Below are 23,981 nucleotides of genomic sequence, written 5' to 3'. Positions count from 1 at the left end.
AGGGGAAAAAAAGGAACATGAGCAAGCAGGATGCTCCACTGACAGTAGAAAAGATGGGAGACAAAGGAGTCAGATTTGTACCTAAGGAAAGAGGTACACATGATGGGAGGTTGTCCTTAACCGCTGATAACCTGTCATCTAACTGGATCTACAAATAAGAATGGCATATCAAATGTTTATGGAATTTGGAGTTAGATTTTTGAACAATTCTGCCCTTAAAAGATATGGCAGTGGGCAAAGGAATGTCAGTGAGTTTAAAAAAAAAAAAAAAAGAGAAAGAAAACAGATTCAATGCTATAGAGTGCAGTAATTGAGAGGAAACACAGGATTATGCCTAATCCAGTATGGGAAATGGATGTGGTTAGTGAGAAACAAGTGAAATGATTGTGTACTAATACTTAGGTCATAGACCAGAGAAGAAAAAATGGAATTTCAATTGCTGATGCTAAATGTGAAGCAATATATTGCAGGAATAACAGAAAATGCAATCAGGATTGGAGCACAACCATGTTTGGGAAAGGTGAAGAAAGAAGTAAAAATGGAGGACAAGAACTGAACATGAATAATGGCAATGAGACGAGAAGGGATAACATGAATAATACAAAATCCTTTTAGAAGAAAGGCATTGTGCAGTAGATTCTCAATTCCTTTGAAAGAGATCTCTTCCTCTTTTCCCCCAAAGAAATTTTTACCTGACATGCAAAAGACACAATTCATAGCAGAAAACAACATTATAAATTTTGAGTTAGAAATAGCAAAACAAATGGATCTAGTAGCATCAGGGGCCCAGTTATCTCTGGATGTGAGATTCTGTGTCCTTTATTAAAAACAGTTAAACAAAGAGGATGGTGGGTTTTCTTAAGGTTGATTTTGGGAGTAGTGAAGTTTTCTGTAAAACAATTGAATTAAGAAAATAATGAGTTGTCAGACCATTATTTGTGTTTTTTTTGTTTTGTTTTGTTTTTACACTAAACAGAGATACAATCAAAATGCTTGTAATAAAAGTTCAGGACTTCAAAGGGGCATGTTTGATAAACTAAACTAAAATAGTTTATTAAATATTCACCTGTCCTGAGGAGATATCAAACAGGAAGGACTATCTGACGACTTGAGGCATTGCTACAGAACTACAACTGAAAAAGCAAGACCATGAACAGAAGGACTGAAAGCCAAATTTATGCTATAAACTGGAAACTCATAAGCTGGAAATATCCAAGAGAAACTCATAAAATCACACAGATAAAGTCATATATATATATATATAATATATATATTATATATAATTATATCACCCTGATATAATCATGAAAGATAATGACTTTGCTGAAGTCTATCAGATGTACTTCTGCTAGATGAAGGTCACTGCGGTGCTCTTGCTGTACAAGTCAAGAGCTCATTTCAACCACTGAGCAAAGTTTTTCATTACTCATATTAGAGGAAACTGGTCTCAAACTGGTGTAGAGCAAGTTTGCCAGGGTGGTCAAAAGAACAGATAAGCTTTGCCTAGACAAGAAGAGGACCCTTGGTTAACCTTGGAAGAGGTAGACTAAGAGAGATACAAGGTTTGTTTCCACAAATATTTTGCAGAGGCAGTAAAAGAGCCATTTAAGCAAAACGACAGTGTTAACTTAAGAATAAGTGGATAGAAACAGGCCACAATTATATGCAGCCTGAAATTAGAAGAAAGCTTCTTAGCCTGACTGCACAGAGGTTTTGGAACATAATTTTAATGACAGCAGTGAAGACAAAGAACTTAACGGGATTTTGATCACTTTGCAAATGGCATAGCAGGAGGAGGTTGCCTGGAATAGTAAGAGAACAAATGCAAGAATCAGGAAATGTTTTCCATTCCTAATTTAAAGGAAAAAAAAAATTGTTCACTGAAACTTGGCAGAAGCTATTTAATGCTGTGTTTTAATGGCTGTCTTTGTTATTTCATGAAATGTACTTAAAAGGATTGTTAAAAGAAAAACCTTTCTGTTGAAAGACAACATGGTGTTTTTATGAAGTAAAACAACAAGTATCCTGGAATCCTAGCCAGGATACTGAAAGCCCATTAAAATAAGTAGCAGCAAATTCATTAGGAACAGTGATAACTATAAAAATGAAGCATTATTGCAACAGCCTAAAATAAATGTATTCTGGAGTTATGTATTTTGGTAAAATTGATGATAGGAAAAACCATCTGTGGTTTGGACAGTGGATTGGGAGTTAACAGTTCAGTTCCTGAACCTGACATAAACTTTAGGGAAGCCATTCATTCTGCTGCTTAATTTGCTAGCTGTAAAAGTAAAATAATCATCTTCTTTTCCCTTGCCCGATATATATCAAGGTCTCCACACCTGGAGATGGCGACTGTTGAGAACACCAGGGCTGCTTCTCATATTACATTTCTCATGTTGCTGTGACCAGCAAATCGATCATGCAGGATTGACTTTGGCTCTGCTGGTTTATTCCCACTGTGCTGGCTTCTAGCAACAGACTGAGCAGCGCTTTTACAAGTAAAATCACACTACAACTTGGAATCCAACCACAGCAGAAGTCAACCTTTCTATATCAACCTGAAACATCAAAGCTCTGGCTTGTAAATGAATCATAGGTAAATGGAAGACAATGCAACTATAACCACTCCACATATGGTCAGTCACAAACTCTGATATTAATAACTGCCAGTCTTCAAGTTCAAAGGTCCAGATAAGTCACACTTTTAAGATCTAAGTAAAAAATAAAATGTACATTAACTTCATTTTTAATATCTTTTCATAGAATATACTCTTTATTTTCAGACATCTCTTTGAATGCTTGTTTTATACAACTTCTGTACCTCCCACCAACATAACAAAAGGAAATGGGATAAACCCCAACAATTTCAGTGTAAGTAGAAAACCTTGCTGCATGTCTGAAGAAGTTTATGTGAAAAACAAATATTACCATATTAACATAAAGGTTGATTTTTTTTTTAGTCCATATTTGTCATGAAAGGCCTTTCATAATTCTCTTGCTTATTATTATTTTTGCAACCTATAAGGAAATCTATTCTACTTCCTGTGAATTGAACACCTACAAACTTTTATCTTCATTTTAAAAAGCCCAGCAGCTATGAATTAATAAGCCCCATTTAACATTTAACATGATGCAGGACACATTGTACCTAGCTGGTATGCAGAGAGCAGAGTTTTATTATCTCCCTTCTGCCAAAAAATCCAGTGAAGAGATGAAGCAGCTCTTTCGATAGATCTGGAAGACTGCCCATGTTACACAACATTCACAACATTTTGGGTTACTGCTCAATGACTATGTGAACAGTGCAGATTAATCCCATGCAGAAAAGAAACAAACAATGCTTATAGTTGTGCAAATCAGAAAGCAGCCACTCACAGTAACACTGTGGGGACTATTTTATACAAGGGAAACAGACAGATAGACATTGCCTTTTTGCATATGAAGTTGGTTTGTCATGCATTGCACACAGGCCAAATGTGCAATGCATGACAAACAAAGGAAATACTTCAGGTCTTTGTGCAAGGCTTTATGTAAATAACACCAAACTGACAGCTTCAGGTAGTCACATGTCATTAAGCTTTATCAGAAGCATTCCTGACTTTACAGATCCAATCCTAAAGGCAAAAAACGTTCACTTAGGTCTCCTGAACCTAGGAAGAGTGTTGGTGAATAAAGAGGAGACAAAGACTAAAGAGAAAGGGTCTTCCTGCATACAGCTCTTTGTACAACTGGAATTTGCCTTTGAAAATTCAGTCACCATAGGCTGCATCCTTGGTGAGAGTATACCAATCTCTCTCTTTTAAGTCAACCATGCTTGAGGAACTGAAGTGCATCAAATGCAACTCAATGAGAAAGCAGGTCAAAAGTTAAATCTATCACAATCTCCAGGCACCAGATTCCAACAAGCATGTTCTCAAATTATGCTAGAGAAAAAAATCATGAAAGGCGATGCAGCACCAAGATACAAACTGCAGCTCATGTAGCTTCCACGTTCCAGCCTCCAGGAAAAGCATGGCAGATACCTACTGCTATGGACAGGTCTTCTAGCAGTTTTCCCTCAGCCATTGGGCTACAATCCTAATTGGAAACAAGTTGCTGAGGCAGATGGACCTTGTCTGCTTTCATATGACCATCTTTAGATCTTCTGGAATGAGTCCACAGAAGAGCCATAAAGATCATCACAGGGTTGGAATTGTATGAAGACAGGCTGAGAGAGCTAGGACTGTTCAGTCAGCAGAAAAGAAGGCTTGCTGGAGACCTTACAGCACCTTCCAGTACCTAAAGGGGGCTACAAGAGAGCTGGAGAGGGACTTTTGACTAGGATACATACTGACAGAACAAGGGGGAAAGGCTTTACACTGAGAGAGGGCAGATTTAGATTTAAGATGTTTACATGCAAACACCCTCCCTAACATTTATTTGTTAGGAAGAAATTGTTTACTCAGAGGGTAGTGAGGCACTGGAACAGTTTCCCAGAAAAGTTGTGGATGCCCCATTCCTGGAAGTGTTCAGGGCCAGATTGTATGGTGCTCTGAACAACTTGGTCTAGTGAAAGGTATCCCATGAGCTCCCACGGCAGAGGGGTTGGAATGAGATGATCTATAAAGCCCCTTCCAACCCAATGGTTATTCTATGATTCTGTGATTTTTATGTTTGTATTTTCTCCAAGTCTGTTCACACACACACACACAAAAATAGACACACAATATGCTTTTTCAAAGGGTCAACACATGGTTTAGTAGAAATCAGCGATAACTTTGTAAGATACTGCCAGCCTTGAGGGGCTTACACAAAAAATGACTAAACAAAATAAAAATCTGGAAATAGGAGAGGCAGAAGAGGAAGCTTATTTTACAAATTTTTGATTAGCTAATTTGTTTTGCAAAGTTGTTGCCATAATTGGTAGGGGTGATATTTTTGCATTATCAAGAATTCTTTGCAGGATTCAAGCTCCTTTGCCATAGGAAAATTTAAGCTCTAAAACTGCTACAAATTGCATCAGTACAGTATTCAGCATGTTATACCCTCTAAGACTGGAATTTCCTTGCATTTTTTTTCTCTTCTGGTGTTCCTCAATATTAGTTAGCATAATGGACATTGCAAGCGTAAACTGAACCTGCTGATGAAAAGATGGAGAGCTCTCCCTCCTACATCAAAACTCAGGAAAGGTTTAGGAAAAAAATCAAGGCAGCGTTTTATCTACTGCAGCATTGAGACTTCTTTCCCTCTGCTTATATGGGAATAACCTGAAGAAGATTCTCAAAATATTTCCTTGATCTTGGGAAATCTCTGGAGTGACACAACATCCCACTCTGGTGCTAATCCCATGAACTACCATTTAATTTCACAGCCATAAGGTCTAAACCATGAACATAACTTCAGGGGAGCTGCATCTGCCCTGGCTTGCAACAGGATTCTTGATGGCACACCTACAAGTGCTTGCTAAACTTTCTTTTCTAAGCTGTCTGGCACCAGCAGTGGGACGGGGACCAAGAACATATGATAAAGGGCAATGTTCTTCCCTTTGGCCAAACGTCTGCTCCCACCATGTGAATCTGAGATCCTTTTGGCCTACCCTGGGCCTGGGAGAAGATACAGCTCAGCCTTGAATATTCTCCCTGCCTGTACATAGTAATGAAAAAATCAATGACCATAGTAAAAGTATTAGTCTATCAGGGTGTTCTGTACCACAAGAACAAAATTCCTGAGAATCTCATGCCATGCTACAGACAAAAAGACAGAAGAGCATGTTGGTTATAAAGCATGCTGTTAATCTTTGATTTTATCTTCCTCTCACAAGCAAAACAGTTCCAGCTCTAGGAATTTTACATAATTAATTTCACTGCCAATTAAAATAAAATTCTAATTACTGATTCAGATATTGGTGGGGGAAGGAGGAGATTAACTTCTCCTCCTTCCTAGCCTGAATTTCCCTTGTTTTCTATCACCCTCAGTCTGCTGGAGGACAGGCAGTTCAGGCAGCTGGGGTTAGGCAGCTACTCCTTTCTGCTGTATCTCCTTTATTCCTTCTCCCCACATCTTGTTCTTCCTGTCCTTCTGAGGACCAGGAGTGGTCCCACAGATGCGTCCCTAGTGATGGTCCCTTTCCAGATGTCCCCTCCTGCTTGCTCGTGGCAGCTGTTCTTCCCCAAGCACATGCGGGCCTGGCAGTGGGGGCTGCTTACTGACACCCTCCATGGGGCACCCCACAGCCTCACTCAAACCTCCGAACTTACACCACAAAACTCGCTGACAACAAAACCCCAGAAGCCAGAGTTGTTGTAATTTCAGAAATCACACTGCGAGCCCTTCTTTTGAACCAGCAAAATAAGGAAAAGGAACGGCGAGAGGCCAAAACACGCATTGCCCAGGCATCTCCGAAAGCTGCAGCAGCTGGGCTGCTAACGCACACGGCTGACATCAGCCAGCCTCGGTTTTTGCAAGCAACTCCTTCTGATTTTTCCAGACAAAATCAGTTTTAGCTTCAAAATCCAGTTATCCAGGTGGGTATCTCTGGTTTGGGGAAAAAGAGGGGGTGTTTTAAGCATGGGGAAAATGCACTGGCAGGGTATGGGAAGGGAATGTTGCATCTGCTGGGGTTGCAGTTGGCAGAGTTACACCAGCAGGACTGTGAATTTTGTGCCAGTAAAACTTTCAGGGTAATGCTCCAAAAGTAATAGCTGTAAATATTTATATTTTATGCTTAAAAAGCCTGACTGCACAGAACTGCTAGATGCTGGTGCATGCACTAGAGGGATAGGAGAAGGGGAAAAATGTCAAGGCCCAACACGTTGTCTGCTAAGGTCCTTCTAAGGTAAATTTTCTGTAGCCTGTTAGCAAGAAATCGTCTGTTTTAGAGAGAAGCACGCATTGGAGTGTTTTGTTTTCTCAGAGAAGCGTGGAATTTGAAGCCAGGTCCTTTGGCTTATCTGTTGTAAACCATGACTGTTTCTCAGCACCACACCACTCAGTATTTCCTAGAGAAGGGATTCTGAGAAAAAAGAAAGAGCCCCAGTTCCCTAGAAGCATTAAATTAACACAAGGGATCTGTAAACGAAACAGCAGAGGTTTGAAAGCCTTACCCTTTACTGTTTCCTGCTTTCTTGGAAAAATCTCAGTATTAAAACAGATTGGATTACATTACAGGACTAGTTGCTGCTGAAGAATTTTATTTTGGGTTATAAAACACAATGTTTGCTGTTTTTCTAATTCAATTTGCTTTTACCTTCCTTATGTCACACTGTTGGTAAGGCTCCTGTGAGAAAATGCAGGTTGTTATTGCCTGCAAACTACCCCAATTATCATCCGCTCTCACTTTGTAAAGTAACATGGGTAGAAACTGTGTAGTAAATATAACGCTGATCTAAAGAAGTATGTTATGATTTTAAATCCATTTACAGCTTTTGCTTTGGCCATATAAAAAAATGACATTAAGAACTTGTTTCCCCAAAAATCCACAACCTTAAAAGGTTAACAAATCTCTAAATTAAAACAAACATTAGTACTAACGCTACCAACCAGTTTACATCTCTGAATTATAAAATGTGAACAAGTGATCTTGCAAATTTTATTTTCAAGGGCTTTTGCCTTTGTAGTGAAGTTTTCAGCTAGAATAACATCATCAGCAGCCTCGTGTGGACTCCGAATAATTTCACCACAAACGGCTGACTATAACTGCAGCCCTATGCCTGCAGTCCTGACAAGGAAGACTCACATTTAATACAGTATGAATTTTTGCCAAGTGATAGCTACTGGATCAGGCTTCCTGGATAGGATAAAAATATAAAGCAAATTTTTATTTCACATTTAAAAGTTTTAAGTAGGTGAAGTGAAAATCCTTGGCTCTCCAAAATTACATCAAAGATTGAGGGAGGAAAAAACCAGGAGATTCTTGGTAGCAATATATTTAGCACCTTTCTTGGAATGTAATTGTTACTGGAAACTTTGGGGGTGTATCCATATGCATTAACCACTCTTATACAGTAAAGTCTGGTTTCTGAACTCATAGAAGTATTACACAATATTCTAACTACCTCAAGAGGCCTGATAATAAAATCACAGCATTTCACAATAATTCTAAAGATAAAGAGAATAATCAATTTAAGCTGGAAAAAATATTCTATTGCATATGTTACTGCAATTACAATTTCTCTGCATACTGCAGTGATGCTTCTCACATGGCAAGTATGATCAGAGCTAAAAATATAAAAGTGGCAGGCCTAGACAAGTAATTGACTCTGCCAAATTTACATATGTGTGTAAAAATTTGATTTAGTTTTATGTCTTTTTCTAAGTATTCATGGGCTATATGAAAAATGGGGGACAAAGGGAAGTTGCAGTGAAAACAAATGATGCAGCTCAGGATCAGATTATTTTTCCTGTTGTCTCTTAATAATATCATCTGTTTGGTTTCATCTTCCTCATGCCACCTGTAAGCTAAAACAGTGAACTTTTAATGAAGAACCATTTTTAAAAATGATGCCATAATGCTCGTAAACAATCCTTTTTGAGATGGCTCAGGACAGCACAGAACTATCAGATCTGAAAAAGAGGGAGTTGTGTGACTGAAAATCTATAGCCACTGTCCAGTCTGTTCTGGAGTGTTTATAAGCAGTTTTGTTTAAAGGTAAGAGAACAACAGGACAGTCCACAAAAATCCTATACATTCCTCTTGACAACTACCACCACCTTTTTTAAAAAAGGGCATGCATCAATCTAAAATCAAACTGCCGAGCCCTTTTTAAGCTAGACAGGAAGAAAATATAAATGACATGGACTAACTAAGGAAAATGATGCCAGAACTCTACAGATTTTTAAATTATTTATTCTGGTTTTTCTTACATACTAATGTAGTTTCTAATATCATGAGCAGAAAATATAGACAACCAAACACACAGTTATTACAGTATTAAACAAATACTTCAAGTGTAAAAGTTTCTGCATTTCCAACTGAAATACTATGATCTTTTTCAAAAAATTAAATACAAAAATGATGGCTCAGACTTGCCTGCAATTTTCAGGTGACTTAAAATGACCTGCAAAATAAATTAAGATACTATTCACCAAAATGAATTCCTAGTTGAGTATTCAGATCAAACAGCAACAAGGACAATAGCTCATATTATCTTTTGAACGCAATTTTAAAACTCAGGCACAGAATTATAGTAATTTTGAGAGCAGAAGGAATAATTATGGTTCATACAGAAGTCTTTCTGTCTCCCAACTGCCCATGTATGTATTAAGTTTATTATAAAGTAACTAAGTACTTGCTGAAGCAGAAAAAAAAATTGAGTTTTGTTGTTCAATACACAGTATGCCTGTTCAGCTCTTAACACTTTCAGATTTATTTTCTTTTACTTCATCTCCTTCAGAATACATTTCCCACTGACCATCAGATATTTCGAAGTACTGCCACTGTCTGCCTTGGGACATGAGGGGTGCTCCTTATTATAACAACTAAGTCCCAACTGCATTACAAAAAGCCATTAATGGACTAAAAGTATGCCAGGCTGTCACAACCAATAAATATCCATGTCTGAATGTTTTTAAAGGAAGTTAATGTTAAATCTAGGTACTCTGAGTCGCAATTCAAATAGAAAGGAAACTGTCTGAATTCTTCCCTCTCTTCTAGAATGCAATCCCTACAAACTTCTGGGAACTATGGATTTCAGGAAAGTCAGACCAATATTACACAAGCATATTGAACTTTATGGAAATAAGTTATTTTAAACTCTTTGTAAGTTTCTACATCCACTTATTCTTTATATAGATATACATGTGGGTAGTTGTGCATACACATGTACTCTAGATATCTGCATACATCTGACTTCTTAAAAAAATCTTAAATATTGATCAGATATTTTGTGATTAACCTAAGTGCCAAGCTACCCACAACAACAACAATAAAACTATTTTCAGAAAGGATTTTTCTTAAGCTTTTGTAATATTTGCAGAAACAGTTCCATATTTTTAATATTTATAGCTAAAAAATATTCCACAGACAGATTTATGTATAAAACACAGACATACTACATATTCAGTAAAAATCTTAAAAATAAATATGATTAGTGAATATGGTACAGTATCAGCTATTTTATATAAACATTCACATTTTTAGACTATTATGCTTTTCTTTTTATAAAGAGGCTGTGCTAACAAATAGGTTTTAAGAACTTACCAAATATACAAAATATATTTATTTTGCAAATAATATGCTTGGAGGAATAGACTCCTGATTTAAATGTGGATGATATGACAAAATATTCGCTTTGAGAACAAGGAGTGACAGAATTAGAAAAGCAAACTCATTCTGTCTGAAATATTTAAGCAATTTAGTGTTCCTAGTCTAAATCCTACTCACAGTACAAAATAAGAAAACAAGTCAATAAAGCTTGACAATGAAGCCAGAGATAGTGCTGTAACTGATAGCCTTGGGTGCAAAGGAATAAATGGCTTGAATGCAGAACATGGACAGATTTTCACAGATAGATGGCCCACTTATTTAGCTGCTTTCAGTGGGACTATGACAATTTAAACCAGCTGAAGGTCTACCCCACCATTTTCTTGTTCAAACAATTCAATATGATCCCTGCTTCAGGGAGAAAGAAGGACAAGATTTCTAATAAAAGGAATACGACCACCTGATTTCGTGTTTTCTTTATTTTTTAAAAAGGCAGAGCTTTAAAAGTCAATAATAATATCCCATTGTAGATGTGGGACTGAAATCAATAAAACACAGTAAATTCAGTTATGGGAAACAGCTTTGCATGGTTTTAATTATATTTTCCTAGAAAGGCTTATAGAATGTTATTGATATTTGACCTGGAAAGTTCTGTTTTCTATTACAAAGTACATAATATCAATACAGCACCATATATGTCTGCATTCAAAGTCTTTAACCCTTTGCAGGCCCCAAATGAAAGGAGAAGCAGGTGGATTTTCTTTTCTTTTTTTTTAATCTGGGGAAAACAGATGTCATCAAACATGTCACCTGTCATAAAGTATTAATCCTCCGTTGAAGTAAAGAAGTAATGAGGTCTGAAACACCATCACATTCTAGCATGATGAAGAAAGAGCACAGACAATTTCTCTATGATGGTAGTTTTTATGTTAACTGCTACGATATCTTTTATTTTACAGATGTCTCATTCTCTCTCTCTCCTAAAGCTGGCTCATTTGCCTGGCATCCCTGGAAGCCTCTGCCTTATGTCACTTTCCTAAGTGCACATACCAGCTGATTGAATCCTTTATTAAATTAGATACTGAAATAAAAGAAAAGAAAAAAGAAAAGAAAAGAAAAGAAAAGAAAAGAAAAGAAAAGAAAAGAAAAGAAAAGAAAAGAAAAGAAAAGAAAAGAAAAGAAAAGAAAAGAAAAGAAAAGAAAAGAAAAGAAAAGAAAAGAAAAGAAAAGAAAAGAAAAGAAAAGAAAAGAAAAGAAAAGAAAAGAAAAGAAAAGGAAAAGAAAAGAAAAAGAAAAGAAGGAGAAAAAAAGCCATATAGTATGAGCAAAGGAATCCAGTTTCTCAGAACTATAACTTTCAATCCATCTGGTCTGGGAGGAGGACAATAAAAATACATGGAAAATGATTAAGAAATACTCCACAATAGCCACTCTAGCTAGCTACCATGGGTCCTGTGGGTCCATCCACCCTGTGCATTCATACCACAGCTAAGCAGCTCCAGGAGATGCATAAATGAATATCATTGCCTCCAGTAAGTAAGAGAAAGCAGACCAGCAGTCACTCGCCCAAGGCGATGCTTCAAATCAGCGTTAGAACTGGGAATAAAGTTCCCAAATCATTCTGCTTTCCTGGTTTAAGCACTTATTCAGTGAATTGCAGCACAAGAAAAAAAAAAAAAAAAAAAAAAAAAAAAAAAACCCCAACAAAAAGCACACAGATAAAATTAACACTTTGGTGTAAATGGAAAATTATTTCAACACAGTAGCATCGTGACTAGGCTAACAACAGCCAAATAAATGCATTCAGAGCTCAATCAGAGTTTCCACCTAAAATGGGACTGCTGATAATCCCTAAAGAAAAGTGGGTAATTTAAAAGCCCTGGGCATTATGAGGACACTTGTTCAAGAAAAATGCAGGCACACAGGGGCCAACAGTAACCTCTTCATTACTTACAGTATATATACTCTCTATATACATGTGTTTGTACACACACACACACACACATATATATACACACTCTCACACATTCACAGAATACAGCTCTCCAGCTCTCCGTGATGATTCAGTAAGGTTAGAAGTGAAAAGGAGCTGCACAGTACTTGCAAGGATGACAGAAGTGAATGGAGACAGCAAGGCTCGGATGCATGCCCCAGTCAGACATCTGCAGGATACAGAAAATCAGAGCTATAAATATAGGTTAGAAATACACAGGAGTCACTGGTGCAATAGGCCAAGGGAGTTTTTTCAACACCTTGGCATGCTACATGGAATGATCTTTAAAATACATTAAAAGGGGAATATATAGTGAGAGTGAAAAGGCAGCATGTAAATGATTAAAGAAAACAATCTCCCACCCAGTTAATGCTCTGTTGGGTTATGTCCTGCACCAACACAGCTTCAAACTGATACCAAGGGGGCACCAACACACAAAGTGATTTTTCTTCCTCTTTTTCCTCTTTTCTTTTTTGTTTTAAATATTAAAACAAGGTTTCTTAAGAACCACAATTAAAATGCAACTGTTAACTCTAAGAAGGCAGAGAAGGAATTTTTCATGAGTGAAGTTTTATTCATAACTCAGTAATCCAGGGATTCTTTCATGTTTCTCAATAACCTTTAAACTAACCAACTCGATATTTGGATGGATGGCACATCTGGGAGTGTTTTGAAAATGCCATTTACTGAAAATGTAAGCAAAAGGCTCTTAGGACAGTTTTTTGGTGCTTGAGGAGGAAGTCCTTGGAGAGACCCTATAGAGTGATAGAAGGACAGGGACTAAATTCATCAGTCTTAAAGAAGAAGGGAGTGTATTGCCCTCAGACCGTGACAGAATCAGTCTTTACAAGTGTGAGGTGTATGGCATTTGGGTAAACACACTGGATCAAGCCAAAACATAAACTAAAGTGGAGATGAGACCACATAGGGGGCTCAGAGACAACTCAAAAACAGGAGATGGCTTGTGACTTGCAAGACAGGATGTAAAAGGCACAGTTAAGCCTGGGTGAGAAAGCCAAGTAGGAATGCACAGAGTTACCAGATCCTATAAAGAATACAAATCCTGCTCATTTACCACAAACAAATGGAGATCTGCATGTCAAAGAAGGGATGAATGAATTGGGGCAGCAAGACTGCAGTCTGAAGAGGGAGCTAACAAGCTCCAGAAAGCGTTGACCACATCCCACCCTCACCTTTGCTACTGACCCAGCACCAGTAGCTCATTCTACACAGGAAGAACGCTTTCAGTTGAACACCTGCCTAAATGCCCATCTCCTGGCATCACTTTGCCAAACATGCTGCCCCTGGTTTTCATGAAGAAAAAGCCCTACATTCTCCATGAAGAGGAAAGGCAGAAAAGACTTGAAAATGTTAACCCTCAAGAGTTAGAAAGTAAAACCATGCATTGTCCCCTGTGCCATAATTGCAGCATGCCCCAAATACCCCTCCAGGACATGCCAGGAAGAAAGGCAACTGGTCTTATGCACTGCCTCAGTAGAATGCTGATTTTTGGGATCCTGGTTTGGCACCAAGACAAAATTTATTCATGGTCCAGATAGAGACCAGAGTTCCCCATTTAAATCTCTCTTCTGCAGGCACAATTGTCAATGTGAGCAATCATTTAAATCCCATTTTCTTTGGTAAGATTTTTAGGAGGAGAACAATAAGATGGCATGTGTGACTGCAACCCATCTCAGCCATCCGTGGGAACAGAGCAAACAATGAACTTTTTTACACAGTTTTTTGCTCTTGACTTAAAAGCAGAAATTCCTTTTTCAAACAATTTTTATGGATAGTCATTGTGACCTGGACAAGAATTAACTATATAAACTATAGATTAGTTTGGAAAATTCAACTGTCATAAATCAGTTGGATCAGAAATTCTGAAAAAATAACATAAAGCAGCAATGGTGCTTGTTGACAGAGCAAACTGAAACCCTTTAAAAGAGCAACTATTCCTGAAACATCAATTATGTACTGTCAGTTTTAGTAGCCAATTCAAGACAGAACATGAGAACACCAGATGTTACCAGCTGCAAATCTTATCTCAGTCCCAGAGGAAGGGGGAAAGACAAAAGCTTTAGATTATGTGCAATATACCAACAAATCAACAACAGGTTGAGTAAAGAAAGTGGAGGTTTAAGCAGCTACTGAAACCATGAGCTCAGCTGAATGACAATGTGTATGTCACATTAGTTTCCTCTCTTGCAAATGCAATAGAAGGTGTTGATCACAATCTTCTGAAAGCTTTAAAAACCTGTGCTGTAGTTAACAAAGATTCTGTGGTAAGTTATGAATACCTGGGGTTCACCCTGGTGTTAAACCCCTCTCCAGCAGCAAGAGGTGCTTTGCAAGAAAAATTCAAATCTTTGGAAAGCCCATCCTCTGAAACATCATGATCTTTAGTATTGTAGCAGTCAGCTGTATTTCCATTTATGATTTTTGAACACTAGCTACTGTAAAAGCTTCAAAGCCTAACAGTAAAGTGCTTACACAAGATCAAAGCTTTCAAGGTTTTTATTTATGTACTTGATAAAAAAATATATCATTGCTAGTCTTTGAGATGCCTGACAGCTATGTTCCTTTAACAAGAGCTTGTTCTCTAGTTCCAGTGCTTGATGGGAATGTGAGAGATTTCTACTCTGAGATGTTACCTAACACTAACTAGTCTAAAGTTCAGATTTCCCCTATATGTTCCTTAGGCCAGGCCACAGAGTAGACCTGAAAACTAGCACCTTCATTTTAAGATATATATAATAAAAGCCAGCAGGTGATGCAGTGACTTCTACTCCACAGGCAAGGTTCTTTACAACAATTTAAATAAATTATTAGCAAATTAAAAGATTTTTCATTACACCATCCAAAGGTCCTTCACTATTTTCCTTTACAGATTACAATTTACCTTTTTTACCATAGTAAGAACAAAAGCAGAAGACAAAAGGGCAACAAAAAGGCAGCCTTGCCTAATTCATAGAAATGTGTTTATTTACCAAAAAACTTCGATAAACAGGTATTTTCTACCTGTGGTTCATATTTCTTATGGTACAATAAAAATAAGAACTTTGTATATCAAGAGGACCTTTTCCTTAATATTCCTTTGAAATGGTTCATTTGTGCTCAGAAAAAAACACAGCAATAAAAACAACCCAAAACTTAAATCTTCAACTTGCAGAAGAGTTATGACTGGCTTTATCTTCAAACAAGAAAGATCCTTTAAAGTTCCATTTCAAGACTTTGTAATGAATCCACACCAATTATTGAGCTTTAATTGAAACTGTACAAAATAGCTGCAGACAACAGACAAACTTCAGCTTTTCCTCTGGATTTAGTCATGAAGAAAACTACCCTGAAATTAAATTCTGCTGCATTTTACAGTGTAAATGTAACAGACACACACTTTCTGTACCAGGAAAAAGCTTCAGCTGCTATGTACTGCTTGTTCAAGTGCAAGACTATGCTCACCAGGGTGCTGCCTAAAGCAAAACACCCAACTTGTACAGAGAGAAAAAAGTAAGTGATGTAAAACAATTCTAAAGACAAGACATTTACCTTTCCTCAGTACTGAATATCATTCACTTAATGCAGATTTCCCCTTTAGAAAACACCAGGAATAGCAACAGTTTCAGCTGTTTTTCTTCCCATGGTCAAAGGTTCACCAGCCAGCCTTAGTACACCACAAGGTAAGAGGATTATAGTCTGCCAGCAGCATCAATTCTCTTGAATAGCCTAATTTTAGTTACTAAAATATATTCCTTTTCCATAGGAAATAAACTACTTAGGTATGTATATATATTCTGAATTCAAGCTACCAAAGTAGGGTGACCCACTCAAAGCTGAGAACACCTTTCATCACTTCCTCATAACCTGTAGGCAAAAATAAGTGTAGAATCGGTTGCAGTTCTGTCAAATCGCTACATGTTTTCCGGCATTGTCTGCAGATGCCAATATTTATTTTATAAATCTGAAATGGTTGGGGAAAACTTTGTAATAGCACATTTCCCATATCTTAATCCTTAATCATACCTTATTTTAAGTGATTGTCCTCTGCCTCTACATCTGAGGTGGTTAATTTTGGTGTTCCAGATGTGGCATATGCATTTTGTTCACATACATGCTGAATTATCACTTTGCATCAAAATAATTATGACTGGGATGTTAAAAGACAGATTTTTTTTATTAGCTACCTCCAGTCAAATGAAAAAATCAAACTGAGTAGTAAAACCTATGCCATAAAAGGCAGTCACTAAAAACACTGGGATTAAATGCTCACTCTCAACTTATCCATTCCTAGACCACTGCTCTGACTGGATTTTCTACCTGGGACAGGCATCATAGGGCTAGATGTGGGGAAACCAAGAAAATTACTGCATATGACTATCAAGGTAAAAGAGAGGCTTGAGGGTCAAGATGTTCAAAAAATGTAAGAACAGAGGGCCAAAGGGGAGTTTCAAACACAGCATCTATGATGCCATTTTTCTCTGTCTGGAGACAGGACAGTAAAATGGAGTGGAAAGAGGTCCTATCACACTGTTAGGAATCCCAGTCCAGCTTCCTTCTCATGGCACTTTGCATATTCATCTTGACAGAGCCTGGCAAAGGTTAACAATAGGTTCCTTGACACCATGGGTGTATTAATTAAAACAGACCCAGCATAGCTGTCCTTTCACTCTCATCCCAGTGGTTATACCACAGAATTGCTGAACAAAACCTCAGGCATCTCTCTTTTTATAGCTAAGACCTGATGGGCTAAGAAAGTTTTCTGAGCAACTGCAAGTCTACTATAGGTGAAGGAATATTATAAATAATATAATAGATCCTACAGGTGGGGAAAAATCATCAAAGCCTTATACATCTCTACAACTCCAAGGCAAAGCAAAAAACACTGCTAAGTTTGTAATGCAGCTTTTCTGAGCAACTGCAAGTCTACTATAGGGGAAAGAATATTATAAATAATATAATAGATCCTACAGGTGGGGAAAAATAATCAAAGCATTACACGTCCCTACAACTCCAAGGCAAGGCAAAAAACACTGGTAAATTTGTAATGCAGCTTATGGGATTTGTGCAGGATGGGATGGGATGGGATGGGATGGGATGGGATGGGATGGGATGGGATGGGATGGGATGGGATGGGATGGGATGGGATGGGATGGGATGGGATGGGATGGGATGGGATGGGATGGGATGGGATGGGATGGGATGGGATGGGATGGGATGGGATGGGATGGGATGGGATTAGGATTCCATCTTGAGAAAGCCCTTTCTTTAAAACCAAGATGAGGAAATCTGTAAAGCATAATATGAGGAGTAAGCCCATCAGCTGTGGTCAAGAATCAGTGGGTATTGCTACACAGCTGCAATAATGTAAGGAAAAAGCAGTAACAGTACATTAGAATTTGCATCTGATATATAACATCCTGGAAAAGATAAAATATCATCTCGGCAAGCTGGAATGTCACCTCTGCAAAAGAAAGATGAACACTTTTGTAGGTTACTTCAGGGTCATTTTTTGACAGTTTTTCCGACAAGGAAGAAATAATATCCAAAACCTGAAACACAGTGTCCCATTTCAATGTCAATTCCTAATAACCATGTAAATAACTCACAGCAGTACCCCATGGTGAAGCAAAGCAGACAGCTCTTTATACTTTATATATATTCTATGTGCTGGTGACTTTTTCTTAACCTTGTGATACCATTGGACTCAGAAGGTGGTAAGTAAGCATATGAAGTAATAATGTACTCACTCCAAATACCCTTATGAAGGAAGAACATGCAATCCTAGGGAAATATCCAATTAATAATTTTGCTTTTAGATCACTAAAGATGCAATACAATGACAGTCTTTTTACTCACAGAAATTACATTAAGCTTTCTCTGGTATGTATGACCAATGTGCTTTGCATGCCAGAATTAAATCCACATATTATAATGTTGACTCATATATAAAATGGTTATGAACAGGAAAATAGTAAACTGAGAATGAAAAATCTCTAGAATGGGGAAAAGGCTCAAAAGTTGTGGTGTAGGCATGACTGGAATCGAGTAAGGAGAAAGGAGGCTCTTAAGAATTCATGTAAAGGGGGCATTAATGTAAAGGGGGCATCCATGTAGAGGGTATAGGATTTTATATCCTGCTCCCATATTAGTTTACTCAATAAAGCACAGGACCTAATCTATTCAGAGTAGCTCTTCATTTTTAATATGATGATATAAATGCACAAGATTAAATTAGGAGTCTGAGTAACTAAATAGTGATAGCTCTATGGGAAGAAAAAGGCTTGTGGAAACAGCTTGTAGAGTCAACAGGAACTGAGCCATAATAAAAGCAAAAAGCTACACTTACAGCACAGAACAGGAAAAAAGTATTTTGTTTATTGGTACATATCCGAGAGGTGTACAAATGTTAGCTGGTGCCAAATCAGAAGGGTAATTAATGCCTGGAAGTACAGAATCTCTTACTACTCCCTCTTCCCAAAGAACAGGCATGCTTTGGGACTCTGTGTCCACTTTGATGCTCCAGGATTGATTAATTAATTAATTTAAATTATTGAATCCTAAATTCCAGGACTTCTAGTATTTTCCAGCCATGTGTGGAAAGAGTTCATAATTAACCCACAGGCAGTAATGCAAGACAGTGATGAAGTCTGAAGAGCTCTAGGCTTGTCTGGATATGTTGCTGACAACTGTCCCAGACAATGTTGCTGACAACTGTCCTGGAATGAACCTATGAGTTTAGGACATCACACAAAAAATAGTGTTTGTCTGTATGTACATAAATGGGAGGGTTTTCAACTTTAAGTAGGCAGCATATTATTTAGTACAAGAAGTGCTAGGAATTATGATTGCACAAATAATTCACAACCATACCAGGAACAATCAGTTGGCATGAAAGCAGTATCAAGACATGAACAGTCTATATATTTCTTCAACTTAGAACTCTGAAGATTTACAGACAAAAGTTACCCAATATTGGATCATATTTAACAAAAGCATGCTGAAGTTGAAAAGCCAAGATGTAGTTAGTGTACTTTGTCTTGAGGGGCAATATTATGAGAGCTAGACACTAACAAATACACACAATCTAAGACCTATGTAAAAGGCTTTCACACAAAAGCAAAAAGCTAGTTCTGTCTTTCCTAACACTTACAGGTAATTTAAACACAGAAGACTTACAGAGAAAATCATGGGATTACTGTTGCTTATTTTTCTTTAAGTCCCTAAGTAATGTCAGCAGTTGTCAGAGGACTTTAGAACTGGAAGAAACAATGTATTTGTGCATACAAAAGAAGACAAGGAAACCCCAGAACAATGTATTTTTAATCAGACACGAAAAATACTCTGATACAGAAGGAATTTTAGCAAGTATATGAGCTACTGAGCAGTGAAAGCAAAAGCTGTTAAATCATAAGTTCAAGGCAGTAAATCACAGTTCCCTTCATACCTGGCTTTGTGGGGAAAAAAACAAAACAAAAAACAAAACAAAATTTAAAACAAACAAACAAACAAACAGGGAGAAATTCTCTAAACCAGAGCCTGGTATGCCAAGAATTTTGTAAAAGGGTGCACATACCAATGGCAAAATGAACACTGGTGTGCACATTTAATCCCACTAGGAATGTCTCTGATCAGCATTAGCCAGGAAAACACCTTGTCATGCAGTAGACTAGAACACCAGTCTACTAGACACTCAAGTGAACAGCAGAGTTAACACTCCAATTTTTCATTGTATTAGTCTGAATAGAAAGGTACCATACTTTTTCTCTAAATGGCTTGATATTTATTCTTCACACTACTGTAGGTGGAAAATAGCAAAACAAAAGTGCTTACAGAACCCAAACATGACACATACAACCCTGTAATATTCCCCTGGACTCCCTGTATTTCCTTCAGTGGAAACACAGTTGGTTTCACTCCTACAGACTCTGTTTATATACACATTATAGCCCAATCCTGTGGATAATTAAAGTAAACTTGGAGCAAGTAATCTGACTGAGGCCAATAAGCATGCTAACAAGTATACAGTCACACAAACAAATGTTTGCAAGTTGAGTCTGATAGTAAAAATATATTAACTCAGATCTCTTAAATTAGCTATTCCCATTAAATTTTAGCAGTGCACATGCTTCCACTAAATGGAATATGGACAGCATGCAAGATGACTATTGCCTTCTGGAGACTGAGGAGCTCCTTTCAGGATTTTGTCTTGCGCAAGGTATCAGATCAATGTAGTGCCATGCCAGGAGCTGGACACCTTTATCTTACCTCAACAGAAGCATGGTAACAGCCTTTTAACAAAATACAGACTTTGGTGCTAAACGGGTATTACTAATTTCTTCTTCTATATTTCACCCCTTTGTCATACTGGAAGCTGCACAATCTCTAACAAAAGTAACAACTTTAAAGAGACAAGTGAAGTGTGTGTATCTACCCTCTGCATAGGAAAAGGAGTGTTGCACTCAGTTAAACAACTTAAAGACCAATTTAACATTGCTATGTATGAGAACTAGAATGAATGAAACATAAACAATGATAAATGCAAGCAAGACTCTCAGTTACAGGGTCAATTCTACTCCATTCAGGTGCAAGGCAGAGACACAGGTTTATTTTCAATCCCTTTATCCCACAACAGGTCCAGATTATTTTGCTAAAATCCATGCACAATTTCTAAGAAAACTTAGGGGCATTAAGGAGGGGATTCACAAAGGCCAGCACACCAACTCAGAAGCTGCCTCAATTAGCCCAAGTGAAAAAAGGAGAGGAACTCAAGCCCTGTCTCTTTCTAGGACTTAAAAAAGTTCATTCAACTAGTGGAAGGGACTTTATTTTACTCAACATTCAATATATAAGCTATGCCTCCACTAAATATTTACAAACACAGCTGAGGGGGCACTGCTTATATTAACCATAGATGAGCTTATTAGGGAAGTGCCTAAGACATTAAGTCACAAGGAGGTATCCTACCTGTTACACTGTGGGGTGATACCAACATTACACTATTCCATGTGAAGAGCTGGCAGGAGCGCAGCCCTGTCTGCCAGATGTGTGCTGCAAACGCCCGCAGGATTCAGCGCCATGGGTGAAATTGCCAGAGAAAGGCCTGCCATGCATCCCACCAGCAGTGATGAGAGAGGCACTGCACTGCTTGGCATAGCTGACAGACAACCTGGGACCTGCCCAGAGCAGCCTCTGAAGTGTCTGGGCGCTCCTACAGCAAGAGCTGCAGTGCTGGGCACCTGGCTGAAAGCACAACCAGCAGCTTGCTGGGGAATGATTTAGGGCTCCCCATTTAGAATCCAGGTGCCTGCAAGAGGAATGCCCTGAGAATCCTGAGTTCGTTTCTACTGCAAACAGCTGGATAGCATTTCTAGCTATAACCTGAAGTTCCTTTTAAAACAAGCACTTTGCAGATGTATTCACCAGATCCACCATGAGCACATTAACCAAGGGAATGATATAAGAGTATTTTGCCACCCTAACTGCAGCAATTGCTGGTCCAGAATATTAAAATTAAACTAATCTTATGTAGGATGTAGCAGAACTGGATCACAGGGAAATAAATTACTTTTTAATTAAATGGAAGAGGGGTATGAATAAAGAACATGTCACTTTCAAAAGCTGAGCAATCGACAAGGAATAAAATCATAGTTAAATAAATATATTCTTTACATAGATATACTAAAAAGTACCTGCTTTCCTTTTCATTCTGGCTTTTCTTTCTCAGTGGTTACTTTGCCGAGAACTTCTATGCCCCTGCTTAAAGGCAGCACCAACTGCCTGTGGAGGGAGCCTACCTGCCACCAGAGACAGCCAGAGATCTCTGGGGCTGGCATGAGGCTTAGTCAGCCCTTTACCTGTTGAAGTCCTTTTACTCATTCCTAGCACATATTTTATTAGAAAAATCAAAAACCGAAACAGGCTGTTTGTTAAAAAACTTGACATATCATTAACTACAAATGAAAGCTAAGACTCTTCAAAGCATATGCACAGGACTAAAATTGCTTTCTTTAAAGCCAAAGGGAGCTTACCCTTGACCTTGACAGGAGAAGGGTTGAGTGAGCTTGTGTTAATGATGAGTACTTTTGAAAATCTCAGGCAAAGTGATGAAACAGTAACATTAAGAAGGCTGACAGAAAAAGTGGTGTACTAATATGGATTTATTTACCTTGATCCAGTGCATTAATGCTTATTTCCTACATGTACAAACCTTATAGCATAAATCAAATTAGGTCCTTCTCTAAATATAAATTGGAAGGAACATCGAAGCTTCACTTCAGTTTTCAGCAGCAGAGATTGTCAAAACACATGTACAACTCCTTTCCAAAACATCACGATATGAGGCTTTCTCATTTGCAAGAATGAATTACTTAGTTACAAGTTTTCTCAGTTACTTTGGAGCATGTGTTAGTGTGTGTCTGAGGGGCACAAGGGACATTAATTAGCATCAACAACTTTATTCACAGAAAAAGCAAGAGCAGGAAGAAAAAAATTATACTGGAACAATGGCCTAATGGGAAAAAGAAGCAACAAGATTGGTTTTCCACTTACACAATTGCCAAGTAGATAAAAATTTGCTTTAAAAATCTTGTATACAAAACCAATAAATCTTCTAACAAGAGAAACTGTATCACTTAGAGGTAATGAGAGATATTTGAGTACTTTACTTCTCCTTCACATAAACAAATATATGAAAACTTAGTTGCATATGGCAGTGCAGGGAGGGCTTCAAGATGCACTAACCATGTGTAATTAACTGCATCCTAGAGGAACCTCCTGACCTTTGCCATACAAGTGACATTTCCTGGTGAGAATTAAGTCACACCACTGCTGATATTCTCAGTTGACAGGCAAAAAGAGTGTGGAGTCTAAACTAGTAATAGCTTTCCAGATGTGGAAGTTATTTTTCTTTAAAGATAAGTCATGCTACCATGTCAGTGCAAGGAAGACAGCATAGCACCCATTCTTTCACCAGAGAGAACATTTTAGTCATCAGTGGCAAGGCCTTTGTCCTGCTCTGGTCAACAGGAGTCTGGCCTGACTTCACTGGAGTCAAGACTTTTATTGAGAGATACTACTTAGAATTTTTATTGACTTTGGGAGGTTATGCAGCCTCCACAACCCAGATAAGTTAAGGTGAATGTGCTGTCAGCTTGGTTGGTTTTTAAATAGCATTCACAGACTTAATTTATGAAAGAAAACAGATTTTCCTATGCAATAAAAATACAAAAATCAAACATTTTCAGATGATGCTACAAGATGTGAAGGTGATGCTACAAGTGTGAAGATGCTAAAAGAGGAGCTAGTCAGCTCTGAAACAGAACATTAATGAAGAAAAAAATTAATAAAAATAAGCCTAGACAATCTTAAGCAGAAAGTCTTCTCAGTTACTTTGGAACACATATTAGCATGTATCTATGGGCTACAAGAGCCATTAATTAGTATTGACAGGATACCTATATTGTTGACATAATGCAAAAATAACAACTGCATCTTCCTTTTTTATGCTTACAAAAGATCTCAAGAATCATAGAGGATTGCATCTATGCATGTTTTGGGAAACATAACACATGGGCATGATTTTATCATATTGTGGTGCAAGTTGAGGAGAAATATTGACAGAGAAGACATTTTGTCTAATGGAAAACTACAGGTAGTGAACTCTGTAAGCCATTTGGAATGGACATACTCCAAGATGAGAAACAGTACTGTAAACTCTGGGAAATAGAAATACTTTAATCAGAGAGAAAAAAAAAAAAAACAAACATTTATTTGCATGCTGCTGCATCCCTGATATGATGCTCATCT

At 37.7% G+C, this 23,981-nt stretch overlaps 1 protein-coding gene and 1 long non-coding RNA gene across 3 annotated transcripts in view; one reads left to right on the top strand and one right to left on the bottom strand.

The window, feature by feature from the left end:
• The window catches only part of CRADD (CASP2 and RIPK1 domain containing adaptor with death domain), an 89,507-nt gene that overhangs the window by 41,260 nt on the left and 24,266 nt on the right, over positions 1-23,981 (bottom strand). The gene's annotated exons all lie outside the window — the stretch shown is intronic.
• On the top strand, positions 681-14,680 carry LOC121469102 (uncharacterized). Its single transcript, XR_005978925.2, has 2 exons — positions 681-6,506; positions 11,143-14,680. It is a non-coding gene; the product is annotated as an uncharacterized lncRNA (long non-coding RNA).

Source organism: Taeniopygia guttata, chromosome 1A, assembly GCF_048771995.1.
Source record: "Taeniopygia guttata chromosome 1A, bTaeGut7.mat, whole genome shotgun sequence".
Classification (NCBI taxonomy): domain Eukaryota; kingdom Metazoa; phylum Chordata; class Aves; order Passeriformes; family Estrildidae; genus Taeniopygia; species Taeniopygia guttata.
Note: the sequence above shows the minus strand (reverse complement) of the source record. Positions and strands in the feature narration are given on the sequence as shown.